A 5,718-nucleotide genomic window follows, 5' to 3' on the forward strand; every position below is an offset into this window, starting at 1 on the left:
TCATTGACTCGTATCAGTAGAATTTATGACATCCAGGGCCTGCTGGGACCCAGGACCCAGGTAATGAGTATCAGAATCCATAACTCACAACAAAAATCCTGAATTGGTCTTTTAATCAGCATGCCTAGTATTAGTGAAAACACATGGTAGCAACAAAAAATTCAAAGCTGAAAATAATTGGGTGACCAAAGGGTTTTAAATGCTACATGATATGAAGAATTCACCAGAAAAAAAACTTTTTTTTTAAGTACTTGAATCAGTTACACTGGTATTTTGAACTGGATTTATCCCCAGAAGCATAAATATGAAATTATGTGTACAAATGAAATAGAAACTTATTTTCCCATATTTTTTTTTTTTTGCTGAGTAGGCAAAGAATTACAAGAGGAACTTGAATTAGCATTTGTCATAAGTCATTCTAATTGACTTTGAGTTTAATGTTTAAATATCTGAACCACATAGAAAGAAGACAGCATATTTCCTTCTACCCTTTTTTTTCTCCAAAAGATATTTGTCCCCTGCAGTTAATGGGATATAGTTAAACTGTTGTTTTCTCGACTGATCCATCTTTCTAGATCAAAAGGCTTTCCACATTATTTTTCCCATTGCCCTGACTTGAAGTCAGTTACCTTGAATAACTTTGGTATGTAAATGAAAATGGAAGTTTAAAAGCCGCTCTCAGCTTATATATATACTTGGGGTGTTTTTGTTTTTGTTTTTTTGATGGACTACATGCAGAAACCATCTGTAGACACTGAGAAAATTGGGGATTGAGAAAATCTTAAGTGCATGATATGTTGAACACCATTTTCTGTTCTGGGCCGGGTGTAGCAATGCTGTGTCTAAGCTAGCTGTGAATTCAAGGGAACTGAAGAAGAGGAATACGGGGACTGTAGATTAGCTTGTGTTTTAAGTAGTATTCTTTAGAAATTTGTCAACAGATTAAGCCTAGCCTATTTTTTCAAGAAATAAATCTATATTATTTTTAGAGCTGAACTATGTGTTCTACTATGTGTCCTACTTGAGCATGTGTTCTCTTCCATCACTTTGTGACTTCAGTCTCCTAGCAGAAATTTAAGAAAGGGAAAATGATAAACATCATCTTTATTTAAGCCATACCACATTTTTTTCCTGCTGCTGATGTGAGAGCTAATCCAAGAGCCACTATTAAAAGTCATGTATTTATAGTGAAATTATATGATGTGTTGGATTTGCTTGATAAGAGTCTGGGGTGAGGGGAAAGAAATGGGTCAAGGGAGTGGCTGAAACAAGATTGATCATGAATTGAAACTGTTGGAGCAGGGTGTCTTAGTGGCCTAAGGGCTGCCATAGCAAAATACCAAAAAGTGGGTAGTTTTATCAAACAGAAATTTCTTTTCTCCCAGGTCTGGAGGTTAAAAGTCTAAATCAGGGTGTCGGCTGTGTTGATTCCTCCGGAGGGCTTTGAGAGAGGAACTGCTTACTCCATGCCTCTCTCCTAGTTTCTGGTAGCTGCTGGCAATCCTTGGTGTTCCTTTGCTGCTTGTGGATGCAGCCAACTCCATAGTTATTTGGTGTCTGTTTTCTCCTGTGTGCGACTCTCCCTAGCTTCTGGTTTATGCTTCTATAAGACACCAGTCAGAAAAGATTAGGACTAGGACCCATCCTAGTCTGGTCTGAATTAACTAATAGTATCCTCAAAGAAAGACCCTATTCCCCCAAACAAGGTCACATTCACAAATGCAGGGGTTAGGACTTCAACTTTTTTTTGCGGGTGGGACACAAGTCAATCCATAATATTCGGTGATGGCTATATGTTGAAGTCCTAACTATGAATGTGACCCTGTTTGGAAACAAGATTTTCTTTTTTTATGCTAATAAGATGATATAAGAGTTTAAGAAAAAAAAACCAAACCTGTTGTCCTCAAGTCAATTCCAACTCATAGTGACCCTATAGGACAGAATAAAACTATCCCATAGGGTTTCCAAGAAACACCTGGTGAATTTGAACTGCTGACCTCTTGGTTAGCAGCCAAACTCCTAACCACTAACACCACCAGTGTTTCCATGTAAGAGTAGGGTGGGTTCTAAACCTAATTCCTCGTGAGTGGTATCTTACAAAGGGGAGTACAAACACAGAGAAACACACACCAGGGGGAGATGCCATAAAACAAAGGAGGCAGATATATCTACAAGCAGTGAAGAAATGCCAAGGATTGTGGCAACACCAGGAACTAGGAGAGGTCCACAGAAGGAATCGACACTGCTGAGACCCTGATTTGAACTTTTAACCTCCAGAAGTGTGAGAAAATAAATTTCTATTCTTTAAAACAAAAAAAGTAAATCACATGCAATTTAAACCTGAATTTAATTATGAATGATGCTTATTTCTTTTATGTCTAAAAAACTCAAACTGTTGTGTTAGCATTAAATACTATTGAAGCCAACACAAATTCTTGATAGAAAAGATTATCGTCAATATATGACCGATGATATAAAAACTTAGTATCTTCATTGTTTTAGCAGATTTGGCAAGGAAGCTTTTGCCATTTCTGCGTTTGGAATGCAGAACGTTAGTGACTACTAACCAGATAGAAAACTGATGTCATATATGTTTTAGCACCATAGTGAGCTGCTTTTACTAATAAAAATCTTTATTGGTGATCTTGAAAGGTGTATCTTGTAGGTAGAGAAATACTAAGGAAAGGCAGCAGAATCATAGAATTTTAAGAAGGACAAGTTCTTAGAAATCACCTATGTCCAGTTTTTATTCTTTGGGCTAGTCAACCTACAAGAGCCTGGGCCCGTGTCGTCCCGAGGGCCAGGCTAGACCTAAAGCAGCAAGCAAGGGAAACCAGGTGAGACTGGAGGTGGTGGTGCTGAGCTTCCACTCTCACCTCACAGTGTTCATTCATCATCGGACTCTTCCGTATTTTTGTGTAGAGTACAAAGTCTTCTGTATTGCTAAAATTATGCAGTACCTTAGGTAATTTGTATAAAGTCACATTTGTTTAAATCGGATTTGCATAACTCAGGGAATATCTGTAATATAAAAGCTATAGAACCTCCATGAGTTTTTAGTTAGTTTTCAAAGCCAAGGCCAGTCCTTACACCATGGGCATTGTGCCTGCAGTGACCCTTAACTACAGGAAACCTGCAAAAGCTGGAACCTGTTTAATGTGGAATCTGTCAGAGAAGGAAAACTCAAATATTTTCCATTAATAGTGATAGGGAAGTGATAAGATTTCACCCTGTCAAAGGCAGAAAAATCGTGAGACCCGGAAAAACAAGGCAGACCTGTTCAGTTTTGGCTCTCACAGGTTTCCCTGTATGTTGTGCCCACAATGACCCTTTCAGCTCTAGTGTCCCTGGATGTCCATGTCTGCAAGATTTCAATAAGTTGGCACCTTAGACTTGGCCATTCTCATTTTACTATAATTGTCCATGCGTCAGAGCCCTGGCAAGAACACCATTCTGGGAAAGTGCTATGCCACGTTGAAAGCAGCCTGGAAAGGAGGGGTCTGTTCCCAAGTGGATAGCATCCGGAGTTACTGATAGGCTCTGCTTCTTCAAGTCCCAGTATCACTTGACTTCCTTAGTTCAGTCCCAGTTACGGCTATGTTAGGACATCAGCTTGTATGTAGGCCATCAAAGCCCAGCCACTGTAATTTTTGAGATTGTGTTCTCCCTGCTTAATCACTTTGTTCTGTTGATATTTTTTACTTTAAATTTGTGACAGAGGGATTCTTGCCTAGTTACTAGTTAGTCGTTTTATACCAGGCAGGTGTGGTCACTGCCCAGCTTGTGGATTGGCTTCTTTGGCCTAAGTATGCATCCCTAGTACAATCAGCTGAAACTAAGATTAAAACGAATGTGATACAAAATCTGCCTAAGGGCACAGAAGGTTGCGGTATATACCAGACCTCCACGCCAGGTAGAAATGGCCACCATTTATGGAGGGCTTATTATGTGTCCACACTCCATGAAGGGCTTTACATCCATTATATTATTTAATCCTATAATAATCCCATAAAGTAATTGTTACCATTTTACTGATGGGGAAATGATGATTCAGAGTGGTTAAGTAACTTGCCCAAAATTATGTAGATAGTAATAGCTGACGAAGGTGGCAAAGATACTTTCCAGTACTGGGTGGCACATGACTATGTTAAGAGTTTGACCCTGTAGGCAGTGAGAAGCTGTTGACAGATATGATGCTTAAAGTGTCATGATCATGCTCTGGAAACCTTATGAAGGAGGAGGGAGTTGATGAGAGATTTAAACAGTAGAGTCAATGAGATTTGGTAGTTGATTTGAGGCAGGGGAGAGTGAAGAGTCTAAGATAATTCCCAGACTTCTGGCTGGAGTGACTGAGTGGATGATGGTATCACTCACTCTGATAGAGAAGTAACCTGAGAGGATGGATGGAGGATGTGTACTTTTTTGAACTTGTTAGATTTAAGCTGTTGGACATCCAAATGGAGATGTCCAGCTTACATGCAGACCTAGAATTCTTGTTAGAGAGTGGGGCTGGAGATACAGATTTGAGACTAAGGACAGAGCCCCGAGGAGTACAAACATATATTTTTAATTTTCTTATTGTATTTTAGATGAAGGTTTACAGAACAAACTAGTTTCTCATTAAACAGTTAGCATACATACTGTTTTATGACATTGGTTAACAACCCCATGACCTGTCAACACTTTCCCTTTTCAACCTTGGGTTCCCTGTTAACAGTTTTCCTGTTCCTTTCTGCCTTCTGGTACTTGACCCTGGGCTGGTGTACCCTTTTAGCCTTGTTTTGTGTTATGGGCCTGTCCAATCCTTGTTTGAAGGGTGAACCTCAGGAGTGACCTCACTACTGAGCTGAAAAGGTGTCCGAGGGCCATACTCTCAGGGTTTCTCCAGTCTCTGTCAGGCCAGCAAGTCTGTTGTTTCTTTTTGAGTTAGAATTTTGTTCTACATTTTTCTTCAGCTCTGTCCGGGACCCTCTATTGTGATCCCTGTCAGAGCAGTCAGTGGTGGTAGCTGGGTACCGTCTAGTTATACCGCACTCAGTCTGGTGGAGGCCCTGGTAGATGTGGTCCATTAGTCCTTTGGACTAATCTTTCCCTTGTATCTTTAGTTCTCTTCATTCTTCCTTAGAGCACAAACATTTAAAGGACTGACAATGTTGACAAGAGAAATAGGAATTGGACAGGGAGACGCTGGACTAAATTGGAGGAGATATACAGCTGACTGGATTTACAAGGAAACAGTATAATAAAAAGCTGTACTCCCCATCCACCATTCCCACCTTTGAGTGACAGCTCCCCCAAGAGCTCAATAAAAACAGTTTTGAGTGATAAATGGGCATTGGGCACTCAAAACCACCAACCTTCTAACAGAAAGACTTTCCTATAAAGATGTTACATTCTACACCCATGTTTGGTGTAGTGGAAAGCACATTTTTAAAAAGGTTGTAGCATATCGTCTATGAAATATGATTTCGATTGTGTTGAAATGCATGGAACATTGACTAGAAATTGATCACGTACTAATGGTGAAAATGAAAAACCATTGATCTAGGGTCATTATTACCTTGACCAAGTCACTTAGTGTTTCTGAGCATCCTCTACCAATGATGTTAAACTCTGCCTACCTTACACGATTATTATAAGTGTTAAATGAGATCATATAAAAGCACTTCAGAAATTGTAAGTCCATACAAATCTAACATTAAGGAGCTTCCAAACACT

The sequence above is a fragment of the Loxodonta africana genome, chromosome 7 (assembly GCF_030014295.1).
Source record: "Loxodonta africana isolate mLoxAfr1 chromosome 7, mLoxAfr1.hap2, whole genome shotgun sequence".
Classification (NCBI taxonomy): domain Eukaryota; kingdom Metazoa; phylum Chordata; class Mammalia; order Proboscidea; family Elephantidae; genus Loxodonta; species Loxodonta africana.